This window comes from Suricata suricatta, chromosome 10 (genome assembly GCF_006229205.1).
Source record: "Suricata suricatta isolate VVHF042 chromosome 10, meerkat_22Aug2017_6uvM2_HiC, whole genome shotgun sequence".
Classification (NCBI taxonomy): Eukaryota; Metazoa; Chordata; class Mammalia; order Carnivora; family Herpestidae; genus Suricata; species Suricata suricatta.
Genome location: NC_043709.1, coordinates 67,598,551 through 67,609,763, shown reverse-complemented (window position 1 = coordinate 67,609,763; position 11,213 = coordinate 67,598,551). Strand labels below are relative to the sequence as shown.

Below are 11,213 nucleotides of genomic sequence, written 5' to 3'. Positions count from 1 at the left end.
CTACTGGAAATATTAAATAATGATCTGGAAGGGTGACTTTACCTCAGACTCAGTTTTTGAAATTTGAGTCTTAGAAAGATACACTTATTCTATTCACAACCACTAGGGCTCAGTGTCTTCTTTAAAATGTGAAATTAATGCATTTTAGAAAACAAAATAACCATGAGACTTATTTTCAGTTGATATTGAATGGAAAAGAGACTGTCTTTGTAATAGCATCTGTTCTTAAAATATTGCAGGGAAATTTTGAAAGATGGGGATGGGTCATTATTAAGACACTTCTTTTATTTCCCTTTCTCCCGAGATGATTGAGGGGAATTTTGTTTGTATATTAAAAAGAGGGGCACTTGGGTGACTCAGTTGGTTGAGTGTCCGACTTCGGCTCAAGGCATGATCTCACGGTTCAGGGGTTCGAGCCCTGCATCAGGCTCTGTGCTGACAGCTCAGAGCCTGGAGCCAGTCTTCAGATCCTGTGACTCCTTTTCTCTCTGACCCTCCCCTTCTCATGCTGTCTCACTCTCTCAAAAATAAAAACATTTAAAAAAATGAAAAAAAAAGAAAGAAAACTAGAGGTGCCTAGGTAGCTCAGTTAGTTGATCATCCAACTCTTGATTTCAGCTCAGGTCATAAACCCAGGGTCATGGGATCAAGCCCTGCATTGGGCTCTGCACTAGCATGGAGCCTGCTTAAGATTCTCTCTCTCTCTCTCTCTCTCTCTCTGTCTCTCTCTCCCTCCCTCCCTCCCTCCCTCTCTCCCTCCCCTGCTCACTCTCTCTCCCTCAGAAAGAAAGAAAGAAAAAGAAAGAAAGAAGGAAAGGAAAGGAAAGAAAAAGGGAAAACTATATTGTCCTAGAGATGGATTTAAATTTTTAGTCATTATTTGAATTTCTTCTTCTAAAGTGTTTTCTATATTGTGATAGGCAAACTCACAAATCTGAGTTTGAAAAGAACTGAGCAGAACTGAACCTCCCATTGTATGACTGTGGGTAAAGTGAGGCAAGAAGTTTGGGGCTCTGCATTTAGATGGCTGGCACTTTCTCTTTCCTTCCTTATAGGCAGCCTTTCAACATAGAACTTCATATTTTTAGATTTCCAAGGGACTTCAAGGTAAACACAACTATTCGAATACACTTTATGGAGTGCTCAAATGGTTCTGCTGCTGAGTGGAAACCTTTTGGTTCTCACAGTGAATCTCTCATGTTAGCAGCTTAAAGGTTTGTCACATCTATCAATAGTACTGACAACCTTGTCCTGTAAATACCCTTCCCCCCAAAGCAGCATTTTAGGAAGAACTAATTATATTCCTCTTTTTTTATTTCTGGGCTGACAGAAAGAGAAGGGAAGGTCTGCAAACACTTTCTCTGGGACAAGGAAGTGCTAGAGAGGCAGCTTCTATCCCCACTTGCCCTGACTCCCCTCCCAATGCGAAGACGTCTGGCTGATCAGACTGGGCAGCTCCCCACTCAGGAGCACGCTCAGGCTGCTGCGCACGTGATGTGTGTCCTCTCCCTCAGATGGCACAAAAGTGCTCGACTGGTCTGTGGACCCAGCTAGCAGGGCCTGCCCTTACCAGGGTCCCCAGACGTCTGTTCTCTCTCAGCATGAAGAGTGGGGACATGCTCTGCAGGTCTGCCACCTTCCGTGGAAATGGGTGGTGAGAGGCCTCCATCCCCAGGCTGGCCCTGACCAGAAAGTCTTCCTGATATTTCTTCCTTCTGTCAATCCATGTTTGGTTTGTTGATCAGCCAGGATCCTGGGGAATAAGGGGCAGGGGGAAGTGAGTAAAAGGATGCATGTACAGAATCTCATCACAAACTCTCCAAAAGCACTTTATACAGGGAATCACAATTATACCCTAGAAACTCATATTGCCTTCACATATAGAAATGGTTCCATGATGTGGAATATGCCCAGTTCTGGTATCATCCATGCAGATTCACAAGTGACACTATCAGGGTTTGCCTTTAGCACAGCAGGTGCCTTCCTTTCCCTGGGTGATGTGAGTAAACAAGTGCTACTTCTTTGGTTTTCCCTTAGAGGGAAGAGTCAACTTACTGATATGTGCACACAGTTTTAAGATTTTGAGGAACACTTGCATCTGAAAAGATTTTCAGAAGCAAGGTTTTTTGTTTGGTTTGGTTTTTGGTTTTTGATTTTTTAATTTACCCCCTCATCTCCTGACAGAATAATCTGTTTATAATAGAGCACTGTAGTGTTCTTTAATTAGGGTTGCCAGATTTAGTAAAAAACAAAATAAAACAAGATGCCCAGCTACATTTGAATTTTTTGACTTTTAAAAATTTATATTTGAGAGATGGAGAGAATTATTAGAGGAGGGGCAGAGAGAGAGGGAGACACAGAACCCAAGGTAGGCTCCAGGCTCTGAGCTATCAGCACAGAGCCCAGTGCAGGACTCGAACTCCCAAGCTGTAAGAGTATGATCTGAGCTGAAGTTACACGCTTAACCAACTGAACCACCCAGGTGCCCCTGAATTTGAGTAACAAATGCTATACTTAGCATAAATATGTCCTATGCAATATTTGTTTGCATACATTTATTTTGTGGGATATACTTACACTAAAAATTATTTGTGTTTACCTGAAATTCATATTTAACTGGATGCCCTGGATATTATTTATAGGATTCTATGTAGCCAACCATATCTATAGTAGAAGACATACACCACAGAAGCCAAAGATCTTTTAAAAGCCCAGATGTTATTAAATAACTTCTTCTTTATCATTAGGCATTTAATAATATTCTTTCCTTCTTTCCTTTCTTCAGCAAATATTTTAGTAAGCATTGACTGCATACCATACATTGTGTGGGGTTTTGTGTATATGTGTGTGATGGAATAAGAAAATAAGGAAGTCAGAGAAAAAATAAATATAAATAATATTTTTAAATGATAAAATAAAATGGGGGACATGACAGAGAATGTCTGAGTGGAGATTCTGCCTTAGCTCCAACAGTCAGGGAAGTCTCCCGAAAGAGGTACTATTTCACTTGAGTCCTAGGGAACAAGAAAGGGGCAGACATAAGAAGGTTTCATAAAAATCAGTTGCAAGCAGAAGGAACCATAAGTATAGAAACCACAGTATATTAACTTCCTATGGATGCTGTAACAAACTACCACAGACTTGGTGGTTTACAAAAACAGAACGAATTTTCTCAAAGTTTAGAGCCTAGAAGTCTGAAAACAAGGTGCTGGCAGGGCCACAGTCCTTCTGAAAACACCAGGAGAGAATCCACTCCTTGGTCCTCCCAGCTTCTGGCAAATGCCAGAATTTCTTGGTTTTTGTCAGAATTGCTCCAATCTTCAAGGCCAGCATATTTACAGCTTCTCCTGTGTGATTGTCCGAATAATCTCTCTGTCTTTCTTTCATATAGGAATACTTGTGATGGCCTTTAGGACCCATCTTGGCCAAATCTCTAACCCATCAATCAATCACATCCCTTTTGCTGCCATATAAGGTAACATCTGTAGTTTCCAGGGATTAGGATGAGGACATATTTGGTGGGTTGGTAGGGGAGGGGACAACGTTTAGTCTACCGCAGTTGGTAGGAGCTCAGCACGTCCTACTGTGTGTGCTGCTAGAGCAGAGTGCACCCAGGGAGAGTGCAGGCTGTGAGATGAGAGGTAGACAGGGCCTGTGGGTCAAGGTAAAAGATACAGGTTTTACTTTAATGTCAATGGGTAGCCAGTGAGAGCTTTTAAGCAGAGAGTGACAAGATTTACATTTTTAAAAGCATTTCTCTGGTCACTTTGTGGAGGCTGGACAGTAATAGGGGCAAGAGTTAAAGGAAATGAAATTGTTAGAGCTGTGTCTCCTACCAGAGAAGGACAGGCTGAAGCACTGGTAGCTTAGATTCAGGGAACAGCCAGGGAGGGACATGTTGGGACAAAGGGAATAGATTTTGGAGACAGAACCATGAGGATTTACTGATAGATTAGACAGGGGAGGGGGGAAAAGGGAGTATCATCCAATTCTCGTATGTTTGGGACTAAATCCTAATAAAAAGCCAAACGTTGGTGTTTGATGGAACTGGGTAAGAATCTCCAGACTCCTCTACAGAGAGGATTTCATATAGAGTCAAGGAAAGAGTAGGTTTTGTCTTGTCCTAAAATCCATTTGACAAAGTAAGTATGCTCTTAGAGAAAGAAATATTCTTTTCTTCCATCCAAAATGGAGTCTTAACAAAGGCATCACACTTCAGAGCAAGGTTAAAAAGAATGAGAGCAGCGCTGTTACAGAGATTGATGACGACTTGATGTGCACCTGTTAAAACTGCAAACCTCTCACCTTCTGGGTCAGGTTTACTTGGCAGGTGGCATCTTTCACGTCCAGAGTGAAGAGTGGCTCAGCAACCAGGAAATCCTGTGTACAATGATGTTTTCCACCACAAGGTGTTCATCAATAAAGAGTGGATGGCAACAAATCAATTGCTGTGTTGTAAGTTGGGCAGAGATAAGAGTGATGAGGAGAACTCCTATCAGCTGTGGGAGCTAGTTCTTGTCTGTGTTCTGTCACCAAAGACCAGTGACCCAAGCCCACTGCATGTCACTCCATCCCTCTGGCCTCAGTTTCCTCAACTGTAAGGGGTAAGAGTTGTTGAGAAGGTCAAATGAAATAATGAACTGCCAGAAACAATGAAGACTTAACTATAACTTGTCTATATGATATCATGTCATATTGTATTATATATTTTATCATATCTGATTCCTCTATAGCACCTTGTTCTTTACTTTTTTTTAGTCAAAATTAAGTAAGTATAAACAACATGGCCATAAACTGGATAGATCTGTTTGGCAAGTGCTGAGAAATTGATTTAGAGATTGGTACAATGGTTTCCTGACTGATATTCATGTGTCCTTAGTCTCTGGAAGAGAAAATGGCCAGCTGAGCTGACCTCAGCCTAATATAAAGTATTTCAGCCTAAAACATGATACATGAGGGTCATGTAATATCAAATATGTTGTAGGTGACTTCATTAAAACATCGAAGTATTAATGAAGGTCACTTGCAGCCCAGTGTTAGGACTTGAAATAGTCATCATTTCCAAAGGCAAAAGTTATTGGGTGGATTTATCTGACTGAAAGAATAAAAAGTTTCACAGGGCTAAAAAGGAAGTTTCTTATGGTTCTTGATGATTTTCTTTGTATAAAATAACTTACTGTTTCAAGTTTTTATCAAGTAGATTTGATAACTGTGACCAACTGGATTCAGCCATTAGCCATGTCTGTGGCTACTCTGAAATCTCACAGTTTGATGTTGGAGAGAAGATAGAACTCTATATCCTTTCATATACAACACCATTTAAGAGCTATAAAACATGATAAATTAAAACTGCAATTTTATTTTCTCCATAACCTGTCTCATTAAGATTGTTCATATAATTAGAAAGTTAGATTTAGGAGTGCCCAGGTGGCTCAGTCAGTTGAGTGACCAGTTTGATTTTGGCTCAGGTTATGATCTCACACTTGTGAGATAGAACCCCACATCAGGCTCCATGCTGAACATGGGGCCTATTTGAGATTATCTCTCTCTCTCCCTCTCTCTCTCTGCCCCTTCCCTGCTTGCGCGCGCTCTCTCCCCCTCTCTTTCTCGAAGTAAATAAACATGTTTTTAAAGTTAGATTTATAAGCTAATATTCAAAAACATATGCCATCTAAATTCACTAATTAATAAATGGGTTACCTTTTAAATATTTCCCATTTTATCTAGGAGCTACTGTCACATCGTTTTAGATTTCTTTTCAAAAGTCCAACCTCTATCTTCCTTTTTGTTTTCATATGGCCATCTGTTTTGATACAAAAGATGAAATGTTATACTTAATTTAAAATTAGTATGTTCTGAGGCCATGCTGCAGACAGATCTGGACCTGGACTTATAGTACATACAGTCCAATAGAGCATCCTTCCAGAAACATATCTTCAAAAATAATTTATCATAACTATGGCTTTACTAACAGTTTTTTTTTACATGTGTGAATATTACATGTCAAAGTCCATCAATTTTACTAGCCAAATCAGGTTAGAATGCTATTGAAGTACTGATGAAGGTATTTATAATAATTGTAACTGGTAGAAATAAATGGCAAACCTCTCATTCAGTTTGATCTTCATGTGATTAAACAAAGTAGGAAGCCTTTGGGTCATCTTGTCTATTTCCATGGTATTAAGGGTAACTGGACATCTGGTTTCCTTTGCATCTATTTTAAGAAATAAGGTAGATTAGGAAATATAGAGAATACTAGTAACCAACAACTTTTTAAAAAAATTTTGTCAAGTGCTCTAGATTCACAGGAAGGTGCCCAGTCTGGTTCATAGACATAATCACATTCTACTTAATAAACCAGTACAGATAAGAAAAATGTACTCTGGTCATGAGACCATTATTTATCCACATATTCCCACACCTTCAGAAAAAATCAGAAAGGTCTTCATGATAATCATCTACTATAAAAAAAATGTAGCCTGACTTTCTGCATCTTCCATAAGAATCATGTTGGAAAGGAAACTCTTAAGCATTTGTTACACCTGGCAAATTCTGCCTAGGGACCTTCTAGAATATTATCTGATTAATGCAGTATCCATGAGGTCTGTGTCCAGGTCTGTGAACTCTCAGCCATGTCCTTGATCCCACACATAGGTGGGCATGACTAGAGGACATTATTATCTCTGACCTTATGAGTCAGTTCATTTTCCAGATGTATAAGGAAATAGGTGCTTTTTCTGGAAGTTTCTCATTTTTAGAAGCTCAGCCTCTTATTTACATCAATATTTCCTTGAGAGTAAATGGTCTTCCCCTTATAAATCCTGGAATGTCACTGTTAAACTATTTCCCCCAAAGATCTCTATCTTTTCAAGCCCTGAACCAACCCACTGGCACCCCTCCCAGGACTGTTAGCTCCCTGCTCCTCTATGTAGTCTTCAGTGAGGTAGGGAAGACCCTCAAGCTAATGCTTCTCAAACTTCAGTGCATACCAAACCACCTGGAAAATTAGGACATTGCCACCAGAGATTCTGATTCATTAAGTCCAGCTTTAGTTCTGAGAATGTACATTTCCATCAAGCTCACAAATCACATTTTGAGTAACCTGCTTTAAGTCACAGTAGCATCTGAATTGCTGAGCTTCAAATTTCCATCCCCTTAGTCACCACTTACTTTGCTCAAGCAGAGGAATCTTTCCTCTATCCATAATGATTCTCACCTCTTCTGGGTGTTAATGATCTAATTTGCCATGACACTGCCATTATTCATCATGCCATTTGAATATTATAGCTGTCTACACTGATGAATGGAAGCTTCATCCAAACTTTGATCATTGGGTACTTGAATTTCCATTTTTCCACAAGCCATATACAGGGCTATCTTAGTGGAGTTCTCCATCAACTCTATCGCTGGAGGAGCACAGGTCCTTTTGCTGCAGCTAGACTCAGAGAGGTCACCTTGCTCAAACTTTCACCTATGCTATTTGCTATGGCTTAAATTTTTGTGCCCCCCCCCAAGATTCATTTGACACATAATCCCCAAGGTATAAGGTGATGGGCCTTTGGGAGATGATTCAATCATGAGGCAGAACCTTCATAAGTGGGATTAATGCTGGGACACCTGGGTGGCTCTGTCAGTTAAGCATCCAACTCTTGATCTTGGCTCAGGTCATGATCTCACCATTCATGAGTTTGAGCACTGTGGTGGACTTGCCTGATAGTATGAAGTCTGCTTGGGATTCTCTCCCTCCTCTCTCTCTCTCTCTCTCTCACTCTCTCTCTCTCTCCCACTATCTCTCAAAATAAATAAACTTTAGAAAATGGGATTTTTGCTTTCATAAAAGAGGTCCCACAGACCTACCTATCCCTTCCTGCCATGTGAGAATACAACACAAATCTGTGACCAGGAAGAGGGCTCTTATCCAGCAACAATGGTAGCACCCTGATCTTGAACTTCTATCCTCTAGAACTGTGAGAAATACATCTTTGTTGTTTATATGCTCCCAAATTTATGGTATTTTATTTTAGCAGTCCAAACAGACTAAGACATCATTATATCCTGTTTTACACATAATTCCTGCTGAATGGACAATGGGCTCCATGACTTCTTATCCCAATTCATTGGGTAAGAAATGAACATTTGACTCAAAGAAAGAGAGGTCCTCAGAGAAATCTGAACTGATTAGATCCCTTTGTTCTGTTTTATTGTTTTAAAAGATTTTATTTTTTAGAGCAGTTTTAGGTTCACAGCAAAATTGAAAAGAAAGTACAGAGATATCCCACATACCTGCTGTCCCCACACATGCCTAGCCTCCCTGATATCAATGTACCACCCCATAATGGTATATCAGTTACAGTTGATAAATCTACACTGATACATCAGAATCACCCAAAGTCTATGGTTTACTTTAGGGTTCATTCTTGGTGTTGTACATTCTGTGGATTTTGATAAGCACTTAATGACATGCATCAACTATTATAGTGTCATATAGAGCATTTTCCCTGCCCTAAAAATCCTCTGTGTTCTTCCTATTCGTACTTCTCCCTACCCTGATGCCTGACAACCACTGTTTTTTAACAACAACTTCATAAATTTGCACTTTCCAGTATGTCTTACAGTTGGAATCATACAGTGTGTAGCCCTTTGAGATTGCTTTATTTCACTTAGTAATATGCCTTTAAGTCTCCTCCATGTCTTTTCATAGCTTAATTGCTCATTCTTTTTTTAGCACTGAATAATTTTCCATTGTCTGGCTGTACCACAGTTTATTTACCCATTCACCTAATGAAAGACATCTTGGTTGCTTCTAAGTTTGGCAGTAATGAATAAAGCTGCTATAAACATCCATCTACAGGGTTTTGTGTGGCCATAACTTTTCAAATACTTTGGGCAAATGGCAAGGAACATGACTGATGGATCATATGCTAAGAGCATGTTTAGTTTTAAGAAACTGCCAAAATGACTTCCAAAATGTCTGTGTGAATTTGCATTCCCATCAGCAGTGAATGAAAGTTCTTGTTGCTCCATATCCTCACCAGCATTTGGTGTTGTCAAGCGTTCTAATTTTAGTCATTCTAATAGGTGATTAGTTGTATATATCTCATTGCTTTAATTTGTATTCCCCTAGTGTAGAGCATATTTTCATATGTCTATTTGCCATCTGTGTATCTTCTTTGGCAAGGTGTCTGTTAAGGTCTTTGGTCCATTTTTTTCTTAGGTTGTTTGTTTTTTATAGTTGAGTTTTAAGAGTTCCTTATATTTTTCAATTATAGTCCTATATCAGATGTGCCTTGTAAATATTTTCTACTAGTCCATGTCTTCTCTTTCATTCTTTTGATATAGCCTTTCACAAAGCAGAAGTTTTTCATTTTTAAAGAAGTGAACTTATCAATTATTTCTTTCATAGATTATGTCTTTGGTGTTATATTCAAGGTCATTAGGTTCCCTCCTATATTATCTTTTATGATCCATTTGCAGTTACATTTTATGAAGGGTATAAGATCTATGTCTATATTTTCTTTTTTCTGTTGACTGGACCTTTCTTTTTTAAATTTTGATTCCAGTATAATTAACACATAGTAATATATTACTTTCAGGTGTACAGATTAGTGATTCAACAAATTGCTACATTACTCAGTGCTTATCAGGATAAGTGTACTCTTAATTCTTCTCACCTAACTCACTCATTACCCCACTCACCTCCCCTCTGGTAGTCATCAGTTTGTTCTCTATATTTAAGAGTCTGGTTTTTGGTCTTTTTTTCTTCTTTGTTTTGTTTCTTAAATTCCACATGTGAGTGAAATAATATGGTATTTGACTTTCTCTGATTTATTTCACTCAGCATTATAACCTATAGACCCATCCACACTGTTGTAAATGGTAAGATTTTATTCTTTCTGATGGCTGAGTGATATTCCATGTATGTATAAGACCTCTTATTTATCCATTCATCTGTCGATGAACACTTAGGATGACTCCACAATTTGTCTATCACAAATAATGCTGCAATAAACATAGGGGTACATATATCTTTTCAAATTAATATTTTTATATTATTTGGGTAAATATTCAGTAGCAGAACTAATATTTCACATGATTCTATTTTTAATTTTTTGACTAATCTCCATAATATTTTCCACATGGATGTAACAGTTTGCATTCTCACCAACAGTGCATGGAGGTTCCTTCTCCACATCTTCACCAACCCTTGCTTTTAATTTTAGCCATTCTGGGAGATGTGCAGTAATATCTCCTTGGGTTGGGGCATGCATTTTCCTGATGAGTGATGTTGAGCATCTTTCATGTGTCTATTGGCCATCTGATGTCCTCTTTGGAGAAATGCCTGTTCATGTCTTCTTCCCATTTTGTAGTTATTTGGGTTTTCTGGCACTGAGTTGTATATGGGTTTTTTTTAAGTTTTATTTAAATTCCAGTCAGTGTTAATATGCAGTGTAATATTGATTTCAGGTATAGAATTTAGTGGTTCATCAATTACATATAGCATCCAGCGTTCATCACAAGTGCCCTCCTTAATAACCATCACCTATTTAATCCATCCCCCCACTCCCCTCCCCTCCAGTACCCTGTTTGTTCACTACAGTTAAGAGTCTCTTCCCCAGTTTGCCAATCTTCCCCACAACGTGTCCCCCACCCCCCACTCTAACCATGACCCTCTATTTTGGTTCTTGAATTTTACATATGAGTGAAATCATATGAAGTTTGTCTTTTTCTGACTTATTTAGCTTATAAGACTCTCTAGCTCCATTCATGTCACTGCAAATTGCAAGATTTCATTCTCTTTTTATATAGTTTATAGTCAAGCTGGTTTCCACATAACACCCAGTGCTCATCCCCACAAGTGTCCTCCTTCATGCCCATCAGCCCCTTCCCCTTTCCTCCTCCCTTTCCAGCCCTCAGTTTGATTTCAGTATTCAAGAGCCTCTCATGATTTGCCTCTCTCCCTCTCCCTATTTTCCCTCTTCCCCTCCCCCATGGTCCTCTGTTAAGTTTCTCCTGTTCCACTTATAAGTGAAAATATATGGTATCTGTCCTTCTCTGCCTGACTTATTTCACTTAACATGACACCCTTGAGTTCCATCCATGTTGCCAGGAATGGCCAGATTTCATTCTTTCTCATTGCCATGTAGTACTCCATTGTGTATATATATATATATATATATATATATATATATATATATATATATATACACACACAA

At 38.9% G+C, this 11,213-nt stretch overlaps 1 long non-coding RNA gene across 2 annotated transcripts in view; it reads right to left on the bottom strand.

Annotated features, from left to right (window-relative positions):
• Positions 1 to 1,296: 1,296 nt before the first annotated feature.
• Positions 1,297 to 11,213, bottom strand: part of LOC115304995 — a 90,174-nt gene continuing 80,257 nt past the window's right edge. Inside the window, exons 2-4 of one of the 2 annotated variants that reach the window (XR_003914713.1) lie at positions 6,106 to 6,214; positions 4,306 to 4,595; positions 1,297 to 1,753 (exon numbers count right to left, since the gene is read on the bottom strand). This is a non-coding gene — a long non-coding RNA (uncharacterized LOC115304995). Of the gene's footprint in view, positions 1,754 to 4,305; positions 4,596 to 5,700; positions 5,789 to 6,105; positions 6,215 to 11,213 lie in introns of those variants that run through there. The other variant, XR_003914714.1, reaches the window with a different exon arrangement.